Source organism: Biomphalaria glabrata, chromosome 1, assembly GCF_947242115.1.
Source record: "Biomphalaria glabrata chromosome 1, xgBioGlab47.1, whole genome shotgun sequence".
Lineage (NCBI taxonomy): Eukaryota > Metazoa > Mollusca > Gastropoda > Planorbidae > Biomphalaria > Biomphalaria glabrata.
In genome coordinates, this window is record NC_074711.1 from 5,609,734 (window position 1) to 5,634,892 (window position 25,159).

At 40.4% G+C, this 25,159-nt stretch overlaps 1 protein-coding gene and 1 pseudogene across 1 annotated transcript in view; both read right to left on the reverse strand.

The window, feature by feature from the left end:
- The window catches only part of LOC106070965 (thrombospondin type-1 domain-containing protein 4-like), a 150,564-nt gene that overhangs the window by 113,274 nt on the left and 12,131 nt on the right, over nt 1–25,159 (reverse strand). The window contains exon 2 of the mRNA XM_056018267.1: nt 20,124–20,579. The gene's annotated coding sequence lies outside the window, so the exon portion shown is untranslated. The remainder of the gene's footprint in view (nt 1–20,123; nt 20,580–25,159) is intronic.
- Nucleotides 5,477–5,588, reverse strand: LOC129924323 (U6 spliceosomal RNA; annotated as a pseudogene).

Below are 25,159 nucleotides of genomic sequence, written 5' to 3' on the forward strand. Positions count from 1 at the left end.
AGGAATGAATGACAGAGAAGATGGTGTCACCTTTCAAGTGACAACAAAGAATGTTTTAACATGCTGACCTAGCTGACCTGGTCTAACAACCTTCCCCAATCACGTGTCTTACCTGGAGTCAATGGGACATAGGTTTTTGTTGTAATCTTACTGGATCTAGACCCAGCAGGAGCGGAGTCAATGGGACATAGGTTTTTGTTGTAATCTTACTGGATCTAGACCCAGCAGGAGCGGAGTCAATGGGACATAGGTTTTTGTTGTAATCTTACTGGATCTAGATCCAGCAGGAGTGGAGCCAATGGGACATAGGTTTTTGTTTTAATCTTACTGGATCTAGACCCAGCAGGAGCGGAGTTAATGGGACATAGGTTTTTGTTGTAATCTTAATGGATCTAGACCCAGCTAGAGTGGGGTCAATGGAACATAGGTTTTTGTTGTAATCTTAATGGATCTAGATCCAGCACGAGTGGGGTCAATGGGACATAGGTTTTTGTTGTAATCTTACTGGATCTAGATCCAGCACGAGTGGAGCCAATGATAATACAATGAAACATTGAAAGATAAACGAGTCGCGTTGACTGAGTGGCAAAACGCTTGGCTTCCTAAACGGAGGTACCGGGGTTCGAATCCTGGTGAAAACTGGGAAAACTCGGAATCTTTAGGTCGTCGTTAACCGTGGGCCATAGATGACCTTGACATCTGCCCTTTATATCGCAAGATCACAAACGGAAACTTAATTTACTTTCTTAGGATAGAATTCCCACTCACCGAATGTAAGGTAAAAGTTTGACAGTTTTTTTATAATAATATAATAATCATTCTATAATAACAACTGACTAGGACATTGTCTAGCCAGCCCAATGAGTTGGGAACAATTCAGTAAACATAAAATAAAACGAAAAAAAACATCTCATCAGAAACCAATCTTATTGTATAAATTAGAGACGTTTCTTCTTGTTCAGAACATATTTATATCCTACACACCGACAAACTACATTCTCTCCAAGCATGTTAATTAGAGACTTTAACTCAAGTCATTGGTTTACCTGGCTGATTGGAACGTCAGTTCACGTGCTACCTTGCCACCCGCTATAAGTATGAGGCTACTTTAAAATAAAAAGAGCATTACATGTAATCTGTTTTTTTCAATTTCAACCCTTGGGAACAAGGCAGTGTTCAGTGAAAATTTTGAATGTGTGGGCCTCATAGCCCACTCTATCAAAAGTTTTAAATTTGACACCAGTCAAAGATGGTGGTGATTTACTTTATAGCATGCATCAGTGATAATCAACCTGATGATTGCCACGGATGACAATTCGTCGACTCCAAAGGAACCGAGTCTCCCTGGCGTCATTGCCGCTCTGTGGACGACTGTGGACAGATGCTTTCAGTGGTCCCAGTCAAGAAACGGATAAGGTCAGCGTGACCTAGAATGGGCTACACCACGCGCATGTCAGGAATATAATAATGTATTTGGACGCACACAAACAAGACGCGTGGGTAGAAACACTTAACCACTTAGCAAACTTGAACAAAAACACACCAAATTATAAGCTAATAGGTGTGCACCCGAACGAAGGTCAGCATGAGAACCCTGTATCGCGATCGAAGTACTACCGGATGTACAATGTTTAACATGCATAAGAACCCTGTATCGGGATCGAAGTACCACCGGATGTAAAATGTTTAACATGCATAAGAACCCTGTATCGGGATCGAAGTACCACCGGATGTAAAATGTTTAACATGCATAAGAACCCTGTATCGGGATCGAAGTACCACCGGATGTAAAATGTTTTACATGTTTCGGATGTTCCTTCAGAGTTGAAGATGGTTTACTTCCTAGTCCAAACCTCCCGCAGGACGACGGGGGATGGGAGCGGGCAGGGTTTGAACCTTGGACCATCGATAAATCTGAACGACAGTCCAGCGCGCAAACCGCACGACCAGGCGGCCATGTAGAATAGCGAATATAATTTTTTATTACGCATGTTATATTCCAAACTGTAAAATATTTTAAAGCGTGCCATCTTAGCAGGTCGGAGAGGGGTGGGAGAAATTTCTAGTATTGGGAGGAAATAGAGACAAAAGAGTAACAGAGAGGAAGGAAGATGGAAGAGAGGGAGAGAGAGAGAGGAACATGATAACCAAATAATTTCCCTGCTATCTTTTGGTTCTGACCTCAATGAATGGGCCACGCCCGCACTCACGAGCGCTTTGCTTCTCAACTTGGGTAGAACACAAAAAAAAAAAAGGTGGGGGATAACTCTATCCAAACTGTGGCGTAACTTTGTTTCACAAGATAAGTTTAGTGTTAATGGGTTATCGTCCGTACCCACTTCTCCCCATCAGAGATGACATCTTTTTGTTATATTTACGTAGTCCGTGTAACCAAGCATCCTTGTACATGTATATGTAACTCATCTGAGAACGAGACTCCTGGCGAGGTCTTTGTTTAGAGTAGCCAAAGTATCGAATGCAGTCTCCGAGTGAATGAAGTTTGAGAAACAAACAGTATCCTAGTGTATTAAAGAGGAAAGAGATCTACAGAGTATTTGGTCTGAGTGTATGTTAGTGGCGGACAGGAAGATAAGTGACAAGAAGAGAGTGGGAGAGGAGCAAACATTTGGGGGGGGGGCGAGGTGATATTTTAGCAAGAAACAGGGAGGGATGTGGAGCCCGATAAATGATAAAAAAAAAAAATTATCTATGAAAACATCCACGGGAGTCCAACATAAAAAACTGCTCATTTTTTCAAAGTCATTATCTTTGGAAATAAAATACGGTTACTTATCTTTACCCATACTGTAGTATAAAAAAGAAATGTAAACCATAGTGTGAAGGTCACGTGACTGGGGCGCGCATGCGCATGCATCAACAATAGCTGCAGTGAGTTCGCTGTTTGACCAATGCTAGCCTGTAGTTCTGGTAGCAGAAGAGCAGTAAAGTGTAAGCCTTTTTTTTTAGTTGGGGAGGGGGGGGGGCAGGGGGGGACATCTAAAGTCTTAGAGACCAGGACAAGTAGGACTATTTTTCCAGTAAATGTCCGGTGAAAAAATAATCAAGTTCCCATTCCCAAACTTGCCAACCACTGACAAAATATACAGCTCATTGGCTTCTACGTCCAATGGTTAACGAGAGTGTCATGTGGCCAGCGCATTGACCAGCTGATTTCTTTTGAAACATATTTTTAGATGGAGCTATTAGCGCTATCCAGCTACATAACAACATAGAAGCCATGAACTGAGGAAAAGTGCCTTGACATTTGATGTTTCTAAATAGTTTCCATACATATAGTTAAAAGTAACCGTTTCAGACCTATGGGGGCAGGCGATGTAAAGCCAATTTGTTTCTGTGACCAACAATTAACGACGGTGTCCTATAAACTACCGCATTTGCGTCCTTGTGGTATGTCAGGTACTCCTTAGACTTGGCTAGACTCATGGTCGTCCTAAGAACACCGGAGTTCAAGGTCACAGTCTTACTCCTTAGACTTGGCTAGACTCATGGTCGTCCTAAGAACACCGGAGTTCAAGGTCACAGTCTTAACCCGGATACAAACAGAAACCAAGCGTTTAATCTCTCGGCCACCACTCATCACTTCAAGCTAGGCTTTATTGGGATCCATAATGATCCATAATTAGCATAATGATAAGACAAGAGAATGACTTAATGCACAGTGACTATACTAAATTTTAGGAGGGGGGGGGGCGATTCATTTCGCATGATTTTGTTTTTTTTTCCGAAAATAAAAGAAAACTAACGGAAAACAAACAAAAATATATTAACTCTTTTTCTTCTGTCTTTACTTTGTCTTATATAAAAAGAGCACGCATTCCCCCTTTTAATTCAGTACCAACAAAAACATTTTCTGATAACAAACAATAAATTTATTGATGCTTAATCATAACAGGGTAGTGAAATAGTATTCAGCAAAATAAAGAATCCCGTCGAAACGTGGAAAATAATTACGGAGAGAAAGAGTTAACAATGAATAAATCTACCCAACGATCAACCAGTGAAAGGAATGAGTGTCAGAGCCTTGGCTCCGACTCTTGGGCCAACTACATCACCGGGAACTTGCTGATAGTTTTCGATCAAATCAAGCATTTTTTTATTTTTTTTTGGCTTTTTTTTTTTTTGGCTTTTTTTGGCACGGAACAGAGCAGTGGCCTACTTAGTCCGGCCAGGTTTGTGTTTTTGTTATTGCAGACGACATCACCTTTCATGGCATCTTCCGCCAAGACTATGTCCTATCAGGGAGAATTTCAGCCCCCCATGCATGCCAGCACGATCTCCTAATTGCGTCGTCTGCTCACATTAATTACTAGCTTTTCTTTCTTCTTATTTAAGCAAATAACACCCTCGCCAAGAACGCGCCCTGACCCGCACCACCCCCTGCTAACACTAGAAAAGCCAGATAATGGAGAAGCATTTTATCTAGATAGATGGACCAGAGGCATGGCGGTTCTCAACCTGTATGACGCATCAGCGCTGCTAGTTAAAAACACAATGAAACATTGTTGTCAGTAACATTAACCACATTTTCAAAAAAAAAATGGCGAAGCGTGGAGCTTTATAAGATGGGCCATTGTTAGCATCTATTAAATTGGGCCCCGAAATTTGTAACGCTGGCCCTGACGATAAAAGGTACTCATATTCTCTAAACCTCCTACTCCTCCCTCCCCCTCACATTTGTGTTTGGATATCACTTGGCATGTGGAGAAATATAACATTTTGTGTGTAACGAAACTCCCCACGTTGACTTATCATCCTCGAATTTCAGCCTCAACATGACCTCCCACTTCTGCCATGCTTTCTGCCACTCGACGCTGTCTCCAAAAGTGATAGAGTAAGCTCACCAGAAGTGAGGACTAGGGTCAGAGGCTCTCAAACCTTTTTTTTTTTTTATCCAGGGACCCCGATATAAAGTTGAAACTGCGCCCACGGACCACTTAGTGAAAAAAAGCTACACAAATGCATAGTAAGTTAAAAAATTACAACATAAAAGAATTCACGGGCCTGCCATTGAAAGAGGTTCTAACGGAGGCAAAAGACAGAAAGAATGGAGAAAGACGGTCGACGAGTCATGCATGGTGCCCCAACGGTCAATTAGACTAAGGGATAGGTAAAGGTAAAAGGTAAAGGGTAAATTTAAAAAGTTTGTATGTACATTACAAATGTAGAAGAAACAACAAAACAAAATTGTTCAGAGAGTTTTTATTGAAACTATCACTTTGGTTTAAAATTAAATTAAATTAAAAAAAAAAAGGTTGATGATATTTTATAATATTTTTGTCGGACTCTATATTTGTAAGTAGCTACAGCAAATCTCAACACACAGCAATTGCTAGTCAGTTTTGTGTGCGTGTGTGATGAGGCTCATTTTTTTTTTTAAGGAAACCTCAGAATTTGCGCTATTCAATTTTAGCTTTATCATCATAGGAATCCTTGGGCATTAGGCCTCTTTTCTTTGAAAAATATGGAACGCTTCACGAATTTGCGTGTCATCCTTGCGCAGGGCCCGTGCTTGTCGTCTCTATTGAGTAGTCCATAAATTTTTTTACAATAACCCACAATTCAGGATATAAAAGGGGTGCACTCTGTTTGTATATCCAGTTATTTGTGATATCATTATTTAAACATTAATTCGTGTTCGTCATTTGTAGATATTTTCAACAAACATAGCAATGGGCATTGGCGTGGATTCATCTGTGTTTGAAATCGTTGTCCACGCACAAAAGAGTTCAACTCCTACTCGGAAATATCCAAGGGAAAAAAATGTCTTCAAATTTTTATGTCGTCAAAAAATAGACATGTAATAGACCTATAATAGACATATTAAACAGCAGTGAGGGGTGAGTTAATTATTATTAAAATTGTTTGATCAAATAAATGGCTTTTATCGAGGTTATTTTAATTGTATACAATTTTCATATCTCTGGTTGTCCACGGACCACAGTTTTGAGAACCTTTGACCTCACGTACATTGTATTCCAGTTCCAGTTATCCTCAGAGAATGCATTCGTTCACATTTCTAAATCAGTCGTCTGCTAGCCAAAGTTTTTTTTTATGGTAATCAAGATTGACGAGTTTACCTCTTTATCTGAGCATGCCAACGAGGGTGCTATTTGGCAAAACTAAAATTTAATGTTAGTTAAAAATAAAAAAGTTTTTAAAGACAATTTAAGTTCACTAGTGGAGACAGGGATTATCATCACAATTATCTTCACTATCGGCAGTAGCAGGACATCTTCAACGTCTCTATTAATATTATATTCATCGTCATCAATATCTTCATTATCATTACTGTATTGCTGAAAGACTACTGTGAATATTTTCAGAGCATGTTATTGTAACCATGGGTGGCTGCCTGGTCGTGCGGTATGCGCGCTGGGCTGACGTTCAGACTTATCGATGGTCCCGGGTTCATACCCTGCCCTCTGCCATCCACCCGTTGTCCTACGGCAGGTTTGGACAAGAAAGTTTAATAAGCTTCAACTCTGAAGGAACACCCGAAACATGTAAGACAAACAAAACAACCCTAGGACAAAGCCTGGGCGTTCCCCTATTATTAACCAAACAATCTATCCAAAATATTCATTAAAGTCATAATTGAAATAGTATTTTGGTACTTTTTTTTTCTTTCTCCTCGCCCCTTCACGCCCCCCCCACAACCGCCCCACGCCATAAGTCCATCGACATTGCCATAAATCTGCCAAAAAAAAGAAAAGGTACTGAAAACATAAGAAGACAGCGGAACTGTAAGTCGAAGACAATGTCTCTACTAACACCTTAGGACAAGCTAGTTCTACGGTCTAGTGTTATTCACACCTTGGAAAGGTGAGGAAAACGAAACATTTTTGGGGGGCGAGCTCGGGGGGGGGGCGATGTGCGACCGGAGGTAAAAGGGGAGTGGGGAGGAGCGTGTCATGTCGAAGAGATCGGTTTCCGAGAAGTCCCAAAATGTCACCACTGGAATGTGTGAAGCATTCATACTTCATCTTAGTCATTTAGACCGTTAAAAAAACTTGGGAGATGATCTTTGACATTCACTGGCCGACAATTGTCTACACTACACAATGCTATGATAATGTCATGAACATTTGTGAGTGTGTGTGTGTGGGGGGGCTGATGTACACTTTGGGTGTGTGGGGGGGGGGCTGATGTGCATTTTGGGTGTGTGGGGGGGGGGCTGATGTGCACTTTGGGTGTGTGTGTGGGGGGGCTGATGTACACTTTGGGTGTGTGTGGGGGGCTGATGTACACTTTGTGTGTGTTTGGGGTGCTGATGTACACTTTGGGTGTGTGTGTGTGTGGGGGGGGTGATGTACACTTTGAGTGTGTAGGCGATAGAGGACATCAGACGTTTGACGACATTGTAGCTTAAAATATCTTTTTTCATTTTTTTTTAAATAAAGAAATACAGAAAGTGTTTAAATTAATCAACAAAATGAAGCTACAAAGCTTAAAACAACTCTGTCTGTCTGTCCGTCTGTCCACTACAAATTTTGATTATGTTTTTCTCCCACTTTTCAATTTGGAATCAAGTTGAAACTTTGCTTCACAATTATTTCATTTTTCCCTATTGCCAACAAAACATGAATCAATATACAATTTACGAGTTGGTTAATTACTCAGTAAAGCCCCCCTTTCAGACCTTGTGGTTTATAGGGCAGATGATGCAAAGGCCATCTGTTTGTATGGCCTACGGTTAACGAGGATGTCATTTGGCCAGCAAAAACGACCAACCGCCTTTATTTTTCCCCAAATAATGTCAGGGTACACATTAGAGCTGGGTGGACTCAGAGGAGCCGGACGATCTCGAAATTAAAAAATACCAGTCTTTAACAGGATTCGGAAGCCAGCGAGGTAATTAATTAATTTAGTTCGATATTCACTAACGGAATCAGATAATACAGTAATGAGAGATATGGCTATAATTATATTTTTTTTTTCCCACCTTAGATACGCTTTGTTTAAAAATTCTTTTTTTTAAATTTTTCATTGTTCATCTGCCCCATAGATACGAGAGGTCAACTTTACTTTTTTTTTTTAAATTTGTCAATTTAAAAAAAATAGAAATAAAAATGTAACAAAATAATATAAAAAATAAAGGCGGAAAGCTAAATTCACATTGATATAATAATAATTATAATAATAATCTTTATTATCCGTAAGGAAATTTGTCTTACAATTTGTGCATTACACCAAACAAAAAAAATTATAACTATAAGAAACCAAAGTGTACATTCACACCAGACTCACTCATAATTTACATGTGACAAAGTTTATACCAGATTGTTCTTATTTAATGATTTGATTCCCAGGGGAACAAAAGAGTGTTTGTGTCTGTTTGTCTTTGCTATCGGTGTCTTGTATCTCTTTTGTGAAAGATTTTATTTCTAATAATAATAATAATAATGCTTGTCTTCGAGTCCGAAGATCAGTGAGTCTTATACATAACATCACGATATAACGTTAAGGCAAGTGAACCCGGGCGAAAACAAAATAAAGGATGTAGCAGAAATGTGTAGCGAGCCAGGTAAAATACAGCACTCTCCCTTAATCTTCCGGCTCCAGGACAAGCCTTTATTTGTTTTGTTACGTCGAAGTGAATTGCTTTTTTTTAAAAAAAAAGAGGATTGTAAGTTTCATGTTTTTGTTTTCTAACTTGTTATTAAAGTGTCTCTTTTGATATGTACATTTGAAAACATAGACTTCATAACCATTAGGTTTCCTTGCATCATAATGAAGGGACGCGGTGGCTGAGTGGTTAAGCGCTTGGCTTCCTAGCCTGGGGCCTGGGTTTAAATCTCGGTGAAGACTGAATTTCGGGATTTTTTAGGGCGCCCCTGAGTCCACCCAACTCTAATGGGTACCAAACTTAAGTTTGGAAAAGTAAAGGCGGTTGGTTATTGAGCTGGCCACATATCACCCTGCTCGTTAACCGTTGGCCAAAGAAACATGACCATGCCGTGTAGATTTAGAGATAATATATGAGATACCTGGACTGGTTTGAGGACTAGTGGAGCTTGTCTTTCTTGAAAACATTTGACGACGCGCCCCCTTCCTCTTTTCCTTTTTCAACCGCTTATATGTTTCAAATTGTGTGGCCGGACACTAGGAAAAAAAGTTGGCCACAAAATCCTTACTTATGCCTAGGGCCACAAGATCACGTATAATATAAGTCCCCGCTTTTTTTTTGGCCATTACAACTTTCATCTACCTTTACCTATACATGGCTGGCTGCCTGGTCGTGCGGTTTGCTCGCTGGACTGTCGTTCGGATTTATCGACGGTCGAGGGTTCAAACCCTGCCCGCTCCCATCCCCCGTCGTCCTGCGGGAGGTTTGGACTAGGAAGTAAACTATCTTCAACTCTGAAGGAACATCCGAAACAGGTAAAACATTTTACAAACAAACATGAATGAAATGTTAACCGAGGAATACATAACATTTGAACCACTGAATGATTGACAGGCCACACTTAAATTCAATCCCGCATCAAGTCACCAGCCCAGAATTAAAATAATAAAACCCGGTACAGTATGACTTCTTTAGCCTAACCTTTTGTAAATTGACCAGCCCAGAGCTTCTGTAATAAAACCCAGTACAGTAAAACTTCTCTAACCAAATCTTTTGTAAATTGACCAGCCCAGAGCTTCTGTAATAAAACCCAGTACACTATGACTTCTCTAGCCTAACCTTTTGTAAATTGACCAGCCCAGAGCTTCTGTAATAAAACCCGGTACAGTATGACTTCTCTAGCCTAACCCTGTTTAAAGTGTCCAGCCCAGAGCTTCTGTAATAAAACCCAGTACAGTTTAACTTCTCTAGCCAAACCCTGTTTAAAGTGTCCAGCCCAGAGCTTCTGTAATAAAACCCGGTACAGTATGAATTCTCTAGCCAAACCCTGTTTAAAGTGTCCAGCCCAGAGCTTCTGTAATAAAACCCAGTACAGCATAACTTCTCTAACCAAACCCTGTTTAAATTGTCCAGCATAACCCTTCTCTTATCAAACATAAATTGCAGGGCTTAAAAAGACATTCGCTCCGGATTAAGTCTCGCGTAAACCACACCACGAGAAGCGGGGAGGGGAGGAGGGGTGGAGGGTCAATACCACGTAATGGAGACGCTAGGTTCTAGAGAGCGTACATTGTGTCGTCAACAGCCTCATAAAATCTCCATTTGATCGCCAGTTTCTTTGGTACCGACAAACGAATCGTAATGTTCCCCTATAGCCTTGCACATTAAACCTACCTTGTCAATCCCGTGGTCCCATTTCATTTGTTGGCACTTTATTAAAAGTAATGTTTGCTGTAGACTCTTCCCCTCGCCCCCCCCCTTGTCCACCATTTTACAGCTCTACTTAAACATTGTCAAAATAGCAATTCACCCTCCCCCCCCAGTCACCACACACACACACACACACACACACACACTCCGTCACCTCCTGAACAATCTTGTTTTCTTCAATTTGTATAACGTAAGTACCAGACAATGAGAAAACACTGAGGACTATAGTGAGAGGACTAGAAGAGAGGGGCTTATAGGAGACTAATTGTGCAGAGAAGGAAGGGAGAGAGAGAGAGAGAGAGAGATGGAGATCGGGAGGGAAAGAGATAGAAAGAGAAATAGAGATCGATAGATAGACGGAGATCGGGAGAGAGAGAGAGATCGGGAGAGAGAGAGAGAGAGAGAGAAAGAAAAATAGAGATCAAGAGAGATGCAGATCGGGAAAAAGAGAGAAAGAGAGATACAGACCGAGAGAAAGAGAGATGCAGACCGGGAGAAAGAGAGAAAGAGAGATGCAGATCGGGAGAAAGAGAGAAAGAGAGATGCAGACCGGGAGAAAGAGAGAAAGAGAGATGCAGATCGGGAGAAAGAGAGAAAGAGAGATGCAGATCGGGAGAAAGAGAGAAAGAGAGATGCAGACCGGGAGAAAGAGAGAAAGAGAGATGCAGATCGGGAGAAAGAGAGAAAGAGAGATGCAGACCGGGAGAAAGAGAGAAAGAGAGATGCAGACCGGGAGAAAGAAAGAAAGAGAGATGCAGATCGGGAGAAAGAGAGATGCAGATCGGGAGAAAGAGAAGAAGAGAGATGCAGATCGGGAGAAAGAGAGAAAGAGAGATGCAGATCGGGAGAAAGAGAGAAAGACAGAGAAATAGAGATCGAGAGAGTTAGATGGAGATCGGGAGAGAGAGAGAGAGAGATGCAGATCGGGAGAAAGAGAGAAAGAGAGAAAGAGGGATACAGACCGAGGGAAAGAGAGATGCAGATCGTGAGAAAGAGAGAAAGAGAGATGCAGATCGGGAGAAAGAGAGAAAGAGAGATGCAGATCGGGAGAAAGAGAGAAAGAGAGATGCAGATCGGGAGAAAGAGAGAAAGACAGAGAAATAGAGATCGAGAGAGTTAGATGGAGATCGGGAGAGAGAGAGAGAGAGGGAGAGAAAGATATCGGGAGAGAGAGAGAGAGAGAAGGAGATATGGAGATCGGGAGAGAGAGAAAGAGGGAAAGATATCGGGAGAGAAAGAGAAAGATATTGGGAGAGAGAGAGAAAGATATCGGGAGAGAGAGAGAGAGAGAGAAAGATATCGGGAGAGAGAGAGAGATGGAGATCGGGAGAGAGAGAGAAAGAGAGAGTGAGAGAATAAACTTATCATCCGATTGGATTGGTTCAAAGTACAAACATGGCAACTGGTCACATATCTACTTAATCATACGAGGTCTAAAAACATGGCATGTGGTATCAAAGTACTTTCTGTACTTCTTACCTCCACCGGGGTCTCGGTGTTTGGTCTTGTATGTGTCAGTGTGTTTGGGGGTTCGCCGAGACATACACAAGTCTTAGAAATCGAGAGTAGTTTTTTTTTTTTTACAGTTAGCGGAAGATAACTTCCGAGGACAAACCGAGGGCCCAAACTTCCACTTTTAGTCTGGGCAACACTTGCAATTAACAGCATCCGATTTTATACGATGTATTTGAACTGAGGCAGAGCTTGTACTGCAGGTAGAATAATATATATATATTTAATATATATATATTAAATCTAAAGTATAGAAGTTTAGTATAGGAGAAAAAATAGATATGAATGTGTCTTCCTAGATATTGCAGACAACCCTAAAGAAGGATTGAAGACTCAAAAGTAAAGTAGCAATTATGCATAAAAACACTGATCTATAATCTTCAATTACAAATACAAAATCTAGTGAAATAATCATAAAGACATAAAGATAAAGGCAAATTTTTCGTTCCATAGGCTTGTACAAATTTGAACGAATGCTCCTTCTTCCCTAGTGCTATTAGATCATGGAATGGGTTGCCTGAGCCAGCCAGGAAAACCAGTAACTCGGCAGAATTTAAGTCATTGTTTAACATGCATGACTAGATGCATGACGCGTAGGACGTAATCATCTTCGTTTTTTGAAGTAACGTCGGTATTTTATAAGATAAGATAAACAATTGGAGATAACCCAAAGGGCAATAATTAGGTCATCTCGTCATCTAGATAATTCGAAATTGAACATATTAACCCTTAAAGTGCTGAGCTGTTTTAGAATTAGTGCTTACAAAATGTAATTACAATTCTGATGTTTAGGAGGCTAAACTACCACACGCGTTTTAGGGTTAAGCCTCATTAAGACATGTCAGTTGTTAGATAGCTAGTTTAGTTAGTTGGGTGGCGCACTTTAATGTATTGACAGTGAACGGAGTATTTTAGAATGACAACATAGACTTTGGGGTTAGAGGTTAAGATTGACTTGTAGAAAGTCAGTTACCGCTAGACTCTTGAGGGGATAACATCGTTCTATAGTGACAGACTAGACTGTGGCCCACTCTGTAATAAACGTTTGTTTGAAGTTCACCTTGAGTCAACTTGGTCATTGAGTCTGTGATACCTGGTATTGTTGTGGCGGATGTCATGTACCGAACTTGCAACCATAATACACTCAACAAGGTACGCATGCATCTAGGATAAATAATCATCTTTAGAAATACTTCAGCTACATCTGACTTACACATGCATCCGTCACACACTGTACACAGTATATGCCCAAGTATAAGCTGAAAGACCTACTGCAATAATGTACACATTTCGGTCCGTGTTAATTGCTGTTATGAATGTAGTGATTGCTGTAAACCAGGCAACTAATTCTGAACATGCATGATTTAATTAGCCACTAATAAATCGTGATATCCGAACACGGGTCATGCTGACCGTGTTTTGCTACCACCCCCGCAATCCCCATTAACCGCCCCCCTTCTCCCCGCCACACCGGCTTGCACTAAACTGCATCAGTAACGCCTGTGTCGAAATTGACGGGTCGTTGACAGACACGAATTTTTTTTTTTTTTTTTTTTTTTACTTTGCGCCATGTTAGCGTCAAAGAGTCTGCTTCTTCTTTTTGTCTTTTTTTTTTTCCCACTTGCATATCTTCACGCTTGTCATTCAGTCCAAGAGCCGGTTTGTACAACATCTAAGGCCTCCTGAGAAAATCTTGTTCCTTGGATGACTCTTTTAAGTCTGCACAAAGCGCATGCGAAACCACGGATGAAATGAGATCACAGGATGCCTCCGACATTGTGTTTGGCCCTCAGGCTTCGGGCCAATTGCCACGCCCAGTCGCCATTTTGTTTTAGGCTCATTACAGTTACTCTTTTCTTAATCCACCAAAAGTGCAAAATGAAGGGAAATAATTGAGCGCAAAAAAAAATTTCTTCATTAATTAGATGACGCACAGGAGGGAATTATAAAATTAATATGAATAATGAGAGAATGTCTCTGTGTGTGTGGGTGGGTGAGACAGAGGGGGGGTGGAGGGAGGGAGAGGGATAGAGAGAAAAAAAATATTCTACAAACTACAAACCACCACGATCCTACCTCCTTCATTACAAATTAGAACTATACAGGGCGACATTTTGTGGAACATAATTACACGATAGATGAATCATGCCTATCTACAGTATACCCAACTTACTCATGCTATTTATGTGGCAGGCTTATTTAAGTAAAGGTCGGACTTTATAGCCATCTTCGAGTTCATAGGAAATAAGAAATGAGCTCATCTTCGACCACGAAGGAGATCTAAACGTGACAGACGGACGGACAGACAGACCAGACAAAACTAACTGCGGTGTTACCCACCGTTCAGGGACCGCTAAAAAATAAATAAAGTACTATAGCATTACTTTTTTTTTTACTTTCTGATTGAGCCCCCCAGAGCACTTGGTAACCGAAGGAGGGTGTGCTAACGTAACATATGTCAAGCCATCACATGGATCTCGAAGGTCATGGTCTTACCAGAGATATACATGTATAACCAACAGAGGTTCCACCAAGGCTTGTCGTTTCCTGGAAACTTATTTTACATGCTATATGATATTGCTAAGCCCATTTTTGTCCAGGCCGCGTTACCCAGAATATTACATACAACTTTGGTTACTGATATTATGCACATGTTGACATTAATATAGAAAACTGATTAATTAGTAATTTATTTAATACATTTCAGTTAATTACACTAAAAGAAATCTCTCATTTACGCTCAACGAAGTGGTGCGGGTGTACACAGTGGGCGTGTACGCAGGAAGATTCACCTTATTTTTTTTCTGGGTACGCCACTGGCATCTGTCGGGAATCGAACTCTTCTCTCCACAAATCCAGCGTGTGCTCGTGTCATTCAGTGCGCTCAAGTAAACAATATCATCCTCGACCTTGCCTCGTCCTCTTTCTTTTCAGTTCATTTTCTCGGGGAGCACACGTGCACGGTGTTCATTTTCTCGGTAGCGTTAGAATCTGACACTAGTCGACCCACGGCGTAGCATACACCGCTATTTTGCAGGGCCGACTGTAAGCCACTGCAACCTATGCAACCGAAGTGGGCCCAGCACTTCCATAGGACCCGCGCTAATTCTAGGTGTAAATTATTGAATTAAACCATTGTATAAGTTATAACAGATTTCTCGCGGCCTCCTGATTTAATAAGGAGCTCCTGGAAATCTCCTGAAATTGCAAAATATATGCAAAAGTCCTGGAAATCTCCGGAAATTATTAAAAATCTTTAGAAAACTCATACAAATCTCATGAAATATATAGACCAGAAATTGTTATTTTGGGGTGTCATTTAATATGGAAAACGCCAATCCTACGCGCGATTTAAAAAAAAAAAAAAAAAAAGGCTTTATGCAATACCCGTAATTGTGGAATCTGGTGAAAGAAGCTTCTCGCGCCTCAAAGTAATGAAGAATTACTTGAGGTCAACAATTCTCGTAGAAATATTGAAACATTTGGCACTTCTTGCTATTGAGCGTGATTTATGTAGGAAATATAATTTTTATGATATACTGTATGACTTCGCTACACGCAAGGCTCGTAAAGTAATTCTGTAGGTAGTAAAGAATGAATAAAATGCAAATACGAATTTATTTTCTAATACAAACTCTTAATTTTCATTTATTATCCGTATCCCTATCCAAACTTGGCCCCACGAAATCCGTTTCGCATAAGGCCCCACAACGGTTAAATCCGGCCCTGCTATTTAGTGACGTGTGAATACAGAGTAGATTACTTGTTTTCCCTCCCCCCCCCCTCTTTTTTTTCACCGCTAAAGTGACGCGGGATAACTCTAGTCCGACTTGCAGAAATAAAAGAGTGATCTTTGCTTCACTTCTTCTTGTCCAAACTGTTGGGCCACAATGTGTAGTTGGTGTATTTCTTGTTGAAATTCATAACAAATATGAATATATGTTAAGTAAACAATTTAAAGTTGGTGAGGGAGAGAATGAATAGTGCTTAAGTTTGTTTCCTCTGCTATTTTATTTTGCTTAAGAGAATCTAAATCGACCACCGGCGGACAAGGGCTATGTCTGAGCTCGGTGTGGCAAAATATGTAGGTCGCCGCTGGGGCTGCGTAAAAGTCAAGTTCCCCTTTCAGATCTTACGATCCATAGGGCAGTTGATGTAAAGGTCATCCGTTTCTGTGGTTCACGTTACCGAGGGTGTTATGTGGGCACCACAATGACCAACCGCCTTTACCTGTCACCAAACAATGGCAGATACCCCTTTGAGCTGGGATGACTCAGAGGCCTCCTTAAGAATTGAAGTCCCAATCTTCACCGGGATTCGGTTTGGAAGCAAAGCGCTTTAACTACTGAACTCCTCATTAATCTTCGATTTCCAAGACAAGCCTTAGATATATTTTAGACTTTGCTCTACAGTTTTAAGAAAAACAACACTTTCTTTTTTTTTACAAATGAGAAATCGTAGTGGGTTAATAGCATGACATTCCATTCAAATGGTCAACATAGTTTTTTTCGGGTATGAAACCGAGTTGGCCATCCAAGAAGCCCCGTAGGAGTTTAGGTAACATAGGGAGAAAACAAAATGAATTAAGCTTAAAAAAGCCCTAGGTCAATTTATTCAGAAAACCAAAATCTTTCTTCTTCTATGTCGATGATAGTGACGAGCACACTTTTTAATTAGCCCTAGGAATGGTCAAATTGGGGTTTAGACCACTGATGATTCCATGATTCTAGGCAACGCAATTATAAATAGTGTAGACCCAAGAGACCCCCTTGATCAACCCGGGGCTATGGGATTGTACCCATTCATCTACTTGGTTTAAAAAACAACAACAACGGCATAAGAAAGGCCATATGGGGATATGGATCTATTAACTGAAAGACATTATATAAGAAAACAAACAAAGAAAAATATTTTTTTTTAGAAATGTAAAGAAAATTATAAGAATCATATAAGGGAAAGCACCACACAGTCTCTGAAGTATCTCAATAGAGCAAGGATTATCTCCTTCTTTTCCACCTGTACATAACAAAATTAATTAATAACAGCTAGTTGATGAAATAATGGGTTTATGTTTTTTTCTGTCATGTATTGTCTTAGAGTATGAATAACTGTGGCCAAATTTCAACTTGACCCGAGAATGGGAAGTGGGAGAAATAAGGTGAACAAGAATCCGCCTAGACAGTGGGTTGATAAGACGCTTTGCAAACATATCAAAATTCGACCTACTTTAAAATGACCACAGAAAATTGTGTTGCACTGGATGACACCGAAACGTCTTTTTTTTTTCATTCACCCCCGCCCCTCATTTTTTGTACAGTTTCATGCACTCAAACAAGGAACTACTCACACACATACGACGTTAATATCACACGGTCATGAGTAACAGGAAATGATAGTATAGACTTGCGTGCTAAGATTTCCATAGACCTAGGTAAACACTTGAAATGTGCATAGGACGCCATTACCACACAAAAAAATTGCATAGGCTATAATAATTGTATTTGGGTAGCTACAACAGGGGGAAGGGGAGAGTATATTGTAATATGCGTGGGTGTGAATTCTCGAGTTACTGGGAGGCAGAGTCGGAAAGAGGGAGGAGTATAAAGAAATAGGATCAAACACTTGCTGTTAAAAGCCTATTATACGGCGCACTAAGCTAACATGCCCCTAATAGATCAAGGAGCCTTATATGATTGCCTACTTTGGACTATTAAAAGTCACCTTGTTTGATGCCTGGAACTTTCCACTTAAAAGGTGTGCTTTCATTGACATATTGGATGGGACATTATTCGAAAAAGTTGTTTAGAATCAAATCGAAACAGACCGAGTGGGATCTTGTTATTAGTAGGTCAACGCCTCCTTCTCAGCTTCTGTTGTCTAGCTATTATACTTTAATACCCTTTGACCAATAGGAAAGATTTTTGTCAAACTAAGAGAACACAATGATTTTCTATGAAGACATGGCTTGTCTAAGAAGACGTCATGGGGTTGTCTAAGAATACCTCATGGCTTGTCTAGGAAGACAGGGCTTGCATTTGAAGACAGCGTGGCTTGTCAAAGAAGACGTGGCTTGTCTAGGAAGACGTCATGGCTTGACTAGGAAGACGTCATGGCTTGTCTAGGAAAAAGTCATTGCTTGTCTAGGAAAACGTCATTGCTTGTCTAGGAAAACGTCATTGTTTGTCTAAGAAGACGTCATGGCTTGTCTATGAAGACGTCATGGCTTGTCTATGAAGACATGGCTTGTCTAAGAAGACATGGGTTGTCTATGAAGACATAGCTTGTCTACGGGGATGCGTAGCCATGTGTCATGGACAAGCTATCGACTGCAAGGCAGCAATGGTCCCAGCCGTCAGAGAAATACAAACAACGCTCCAAACAGACAAAGACTGGCTCTTCTACCACACGATTCTTTCACCTGCGACCTTAGTGGGCGATGATGCTTCTCCTGAACAGGGCTACATAGCCACAATAAGAAATTCTCTAAAAAAAAAAAGAGTGTTCCATAAGCAAGTTCCTATAATGTACCACCATCTCCGTAGAAAGTCCGTCAAAGGGGAATGGCGGACCTTTTTGTTCGAGGGTTTCATACATCGCCGCCACATAAAATGACCCAGCGGGATTCTGTTCTTAAGCCTATTATCCTGTCCCTTTCTAGTTCATGGTCAGTGTTGATGCCTGGTAATTAAAACCTTTCATAAAGGATTTGTCGACACCCTCGTCAACCGTGGGCTATAGAAACAGATGACCTTACATCATCTGGTCTATAGAACGCAAGGTCTGAAAGGGGAACTTAACAATTTTTTTTATAAAGGAGCTGCTATGAACATCTCTTGACCCTATTTGTCTTACACCAGGATTGCTTCTGAAGCACTTCTTTCTCAATGGCAGGCCACATAGAAAGGTGTACACCAACTTCCCTCCATTCTTAGACAGCGCTTTTGAATTATTCATACCGTGTGTTCAGTTCACGCGCTAGCAGAAGCAGTCATCCATGTGTGACTGCATACAAAAAAATCAAATAAGAAAGCGGTCCCTTTTAAAAAACAATTAAAATCTTATGTAAGTCTTAAGGTGCCTGCCGATGCGTGGCGGTGCAATTAAGCGGCATATTTGGTGCATGTGTAAGATATACCTTGATTTGCATGGGAGGGGAGGAGTGGTTGAGATCAGGTGTGCATTGCATGGAACAGGAATTCTTAGGTCCTGTGAACGGATTGCAGACATATTTGGAGTCAGAGCAGTGAACCTAAGTCGGAGTCATAGCAATATAGCTGTTACAGTTGGAAGCAACGCTCCGGAGCACTTTATGTGAGCCGGAGTCAGAGCCATGCATGTAAGTCACAGTTGGAGCAACTATTTTTGTCGGAGCAATGTACGTTAGTCGGAGCTCAAAGCAATGTTTGAATCGGAATTGAAACAATGTATGTGGGTTGAAGACAGAGATGTATGGTAGTTGAAGTCCGATCAATGTATGATAGTTGAAGTCCGATCAATGTATGATAGTTGAAGTTGGAGCAATGTATGATAGTTGAAGTTGGAGCAATGTATGATAGTTGAAGTAAGATATGTATGATAGTTTAAGTCCTAGCAATGTATGATAGTTGTGTGATAGTAAGTGTGTGTGTTTTGCGTGGCTGGTAGTGCAGTGTGTGTGCCTGTGAATGAAATGACCAGTGGACCTTGAGTGTACATGCTTGAGTGAACAGCAGTGTGTCAGGGACTGTGTGTAAAAGAAGTCAGAGTATAGAGAACAAGTGGCTGGAGTAGAGAGCATAAAGAAGGACGAATAAAATCATTGTGTTTATTGAAGCTCGTGTTGTTTTAGTCTATTACATGGTGTCAGATGGACCGACTCCACCCGCCACAACCGCTGGAATTAAATGGCAACGTAGCAGAAAATTGGAAAAGGTTCAAACAATCCTTTCAAATATATTCGATAGCAAGTGGACTGGATACAAAAAGCAGAGAAGTCTATGACATTATTGCATGTGATCGGCCAAGAAGCAGTGCAAGTCTATAACACTTTCCAATGGACGGACAATGAATGTAATGAATGTGAGATTAGCAAGTCCTTCCATACACTTCACTGCATTCTTAATAAGTTCGAGAAGTACTGTCTACCAAGAAAAAATGTTACCATTGAAAGACATGTTTTTTTCCAGCGTTATATAAATATTTTATAGACTTAGACTTAAAATCTAACGTACAGATTGAATGCAGATTTGAGAATCTCTGATTTTAAAAAAGTATAGATCTAGATCAAAGTGATAATTATATTTATTCATGAGGACCATTTACAAAATTCACTTACCTTGCAATGCCGCTTCTGATAGCAGACGATATCCTACTTTACAGGAGCAAACTGTCCTTGAGGAAATTCGTAATCCAAACTTATCTCCCTTTAGTTGTTTAAAAGATGAAACGCCTTGTATCAAAAGACTATGTGAAATAGAAATAAAATAACAGGAATGTATTGTTACGTAATGGTGGAAACAAGCAGACGTGAACGCTTGGAGTTAGCGGGCCTTCGACAGATTTGTCAGACCAGTTCCGTAGTCTCGTCGTCTGCTGTGACTTCGTCCTTCCAATATGTGAAGGAGTGGGCAAAGGGCTGTGTTGTTGTTTTTTTTTTCTTCTTCTCTGTGCGTCTGCTTGTTATTTCATCTTATTTTTTTTTTTTATACACTCGCTCCCTTTTCAGCTGTCATCTTTTGGTCTACCACTGGCCAGTCTGCTGGTTCATTATGAAAAGGGAGGGAATCGGAACCTAAAGGGAGAAAAAAAAAGGGCGAAGTAAAAAGGCGGGAAAAAAGATAACATTTAAAAGACTTTATTTTATTTTTTTTTTTAAAGTGTGTTTGACCATGTATGTGTCGGCTAGTCGGTGTAATCTGCGACTTAAGCGCTTTAAAATTGATCTTCGAGTGGAAAAAAAAAAAAGAGGGGGGGGGGAGAGAAACCACGTGTCAACTTTGACGCGGTTTTTGGAAACCACATAAGTCGAGAGTATATTTGACATTGTATGCTCTATGCGCAGAGAGAAAACGGTTTAGAGATTATTTTGTGACACTGTTTAGTTGGTGATGTCATATAACTGACACGAATGTTTGTTGAAGACTTCAGGCTATGAAGGAAAGCTGTCACCTATGAAATGGTTCCAGTGGGTAATGGTGAATTGGTGTTTGGGATTGTGGGAAAGGGGGGGGGGGAAGGTACATACGTAGAGGGCTTATATATATTCATTATAGCAGATTGTCTTTAAAAACACAGATGATAAGTCGCACCTGTGGTGCTGATTAAAAGGCTTGGGTATATTTTAAAAATTATTTAACGATAACTTTACTAAACATTTATTTCCGACATTTGTTCAAGTGTGTTTTATTACTTTTCGGTTTATGTTGTGTCGGTATAATCTCCCCTATCACTTATTCCCTCCCTTGCCGTGGAGGAAAAAAATGCGCAAATTTAACCTGTTAGCACTTATCTTGATTCTAGGACAACTAGGATATTTTCATGATCGAATTCACAGAGGTATATATATATATATATATATATATTAGAAAATGCAACATTATGGATGATGAGACTAAACCTGAACTACTGGCCAGAATTACACAGCCTACAGCAGCACTTGCAAAACTCATAACAATATGGAAAAACAAAGTCATAGCCCCTCGATACCAAAAATCTGACTGATACGCTCCGTGGTCATGGCCATTCATATGTTTGCAAATCTTGAACGCAGACTTTAGAACTAGTGAGGAGGATCCTAGCAATGGAATTGAGGTGCTACAGAAAGATCCTAGGTATCACATACAAAGACCGCACCACAAACGTAGAGTTTAGAGACAAGGTTAGCACAGCAATGGTACCCCACGATGACCCGCTAACTAATGTCATAAAACGCAAACTAAAGCTCTATGGCCATATTACAAGGTCCTCAGGCTGGCAAAGACCTTCTTTCAGGGAACAGTACCACGAAAAAGTAGAAGAGGCAGACAGAGAAAGCAATTGGAAGACAACATAAAAGAATGGATGGGTCTGCCATTTAAAGAGATTCTATCCAAGATTTGATATGAAAAGACACGGAGAATGGTGTCCCAACTGTTTAACAGACTAAGAAATAGGTACAGATAAGGTGAACAACATCGTGAATAAACTTTGCCTGGAGAGATCAGGAGAGACTTGACTTCGTGAAAGGCTCTAGTGTGTCTAGGCTAAAAAAAAACAACTAGGGAATGAAATTATGAGACTGAATAAATCGGGATCCAGTCTTGTGATTCTCTAACAATAGCGTCTCTCTTGTTCCTGTTAGGCTTTTGTTATTTATTGACGATCACTTTATGCATTATTCTAGGCGTAGAGCCCGTAATAAACCTGACCAGAAAACCAAGGCTGTCACTGAACACCTGCAAAGGTAAAGTGCTCTACAATTATTTCTCCTGCAAAGAAAACAGCTCATTTAGCTATAGTACCTAGTACGACATAATGAAATAGAGCCTCTCAAGCCCTCACTCAAATTGAGATGTGGTGATGATCATGATGACATTTCGACCTTGAGAGACACCCCAGGCAGTAGAACTTGGAAGTTGGAAATGGGATTTTTTTAGTCCTAATACAAATAAGACCGACTGCTTACCCCACCCCACTTTCCTTGACTATACCTCGCGTCTGGCAGTTTGAGAATCGCTGCTTTTAAGTTTTATTCTTATCATTGAGTAATAGGCACCGTGTAAGGGGAACACTCTATGGGTTAAGATTAATTAACGGAAGACTTTAGGAACAGTTTTAAAAGGTCGCGGGGGATAATAGAACGGCGTATATCCTCAACAGACCCACACCATTGATGTTTAAACAGAGTCGGATAGTATTAGGGTTCATTGCAATCCACAGGAACCATTCGTTACATAAAAGGCGATAGAGCGTAACATTGATCACGAAGACACCTGGACAAGGTGCGCTGCCAATCGCTCGGAGCGGATCAAACACGTAGGCTATAGAGTTTAAAATAAATGAACAAAAACAATCTAATGATTCGCTAAAGCGCTCACAGTGACCTGGATCTCTGGGTCATCGCCGCTGATCTCTTGCACGTAGCCCATGCCAGGTCCTCGTCTGCTTACCCCCCTCTCCCCCATCCCCAAATTAAACATCTTTTTTTTTTTCTAAAGTAAGCTTGAGTTTCGTTATCTTGATTGACCATCTTTAATTTTAAAAAAAATTTAGAACTTTTAGTAAATCTGTAAGTGTAAGCGATCTTTTAGTCTTTTCCTATTTTTTGTTATTTAGAAGCGGCCTCCGATACAAAAAATAATAAAAATAAAATAATAATAATAAAACCGAAATTGGTTTTGTGTTGTCTGTCTGTCCGCAGGTATGTCACGTTTAGATCTCAAAAATTTAAAGCACCGGCTACTTTTAAAAGCTAACCTTTTCATTTTTTTTAAAATATATACTTAATACTTTGGAGTGAGTTTTACTGCAAAATCAATGCTTCTAAAAAAAATAAAAAAATATCATTTTGTATCATTTGAATTAATTCTAATGGTTTCTGTGTAAACAAACCCAAGACGCTGTGAACTATAGTTCGGTATCCTACCCGAAATATCACACCTGTGGGACCTGGCATTGAAGGTGATATAAACAAAACTGCCAAACTTAATTTTGAAAAGAAGGGGAAAAAAAAAGAATGAGTCTAAAAATAAAATGAACACGGTCAAGTCTAGAATTGTCTATCTTACGAGTTAGAGCAGTGTTTAGATGTAAGATGTGTGTATGTGCGTGTCTATAGATTTATATGGCATCTCGCGAGGGTGTGTTTCTATAAGAGAGCGTTTAGTGTTTGTATGTGTGTGTGATGTGTATAGTGTGTGTGTGTGATGTGTATACTGTCTGTGTGTGTGTGTGATATGTCAGGGATATAATGGGATAAATTACAAACGTGCGGTAAGTTTGTCAGCTCTAAGTTCAGTTGAGAAAAAATATGACTTTGATTTTTATGTCTTGTCTTCTTTGTTTTGTTAAATTTATATTTTTATTACATTTTGTGGAGGCAGTGTTTTTTTTTTTTAATTTAGCAACAAAGAAAGAAACAAACCAACAAACAAAGTTTGTATTGCGGTTACCAAACAATAAATTTGCTCCAAACAACAAACAAACGGAAAGACTGGGGAGAATACCGTCCTTCACCTTGACATTGAATTGAAACTACACCACTATAGTGGCTACTCGTGCGTGTGTGTTGGTTAGAATGCCTACGTGCAGGGCCGGCCTTAGGCCAATGCAACCTATGCGGTCGCCCCGCACTTTCGTAGGCCCCGCGCTAATTCTAAATCTCCAGATAACTCATGAAAATGTCCATGAAAAATGGACAAAATTGTCGTTTTGGCGTGTCATTCCAACTTGAAAACGCCAATTCTACTCGCGATTTAAAAAGGTAATGTCAGCGTTCATTAAAAAAAATTGTAATAATAAGGCGAATTTTAACCAAATCCGGAAGTTACATTACTTTCTTTTACTATAAGTGTCATTGGCATATAAATGTAGATCTAAATCTATTTCGATCTCATAAAAATAAATCAAAAGCGATATTTAAAAATAAAAATTGAATCGTGATTTTGTACGTAGTAAAGAATGAATAAAATGCAAAGACGAATTTGTTTTCTGATACGAACTCTTAATTTTCACTTTTTATCCTCATCCTTACGCAGACTGGGCCCCGCGCTATCCGTTTCGCATAGGGCCTCGCAACTGTTAAGGCCGGCCTTGCCTACGTGTATGTTTGCAGTAAGTATCTGATATCGTATCGATTCTACAAGGCTAGTGAACGATCTACATTGGATGACTTCAGCCTCGATCCTCCCGGGCCGTTCGGCGATTTTGGCGGCAAGGAGTCTCCATAAAGAGCTGTCACTAGCGATGTCTGAAGCCTCTTCCAACTTAGTGTGTCCACTGCTCTGAAAGTATGGCGCCAAGTTATACGAGGACACCCCCTGTTTGCACTTTCCTCCTATGATATGCGTAAATCATTCTGTCCGAGGAAATGTCCCGCTAACGACAGGGGTTCTCAGCCTGTGGGACGCGACCCCCTTGGGGGGTCGATTGACGATTTAACAGAGGTCGCCTACGACCATCGAAAATATGGATTATTTTGTCTATTCTTCTATTGCTGTATGTGTGTGTGTGTGGGGGGGGGGGGTCGCGGCAGAGTGGGGGATTGTAAAAAGGGGTCGAGGAGCATAAAAGGTTGAGAACCACTGAGCTAACCTCATGCGACGCTCGGCCACAACCTCATTAAGTGAACGAGTCCCAGTTTGGCAAAGAATTTCTTTATTTGAGACCCCGATC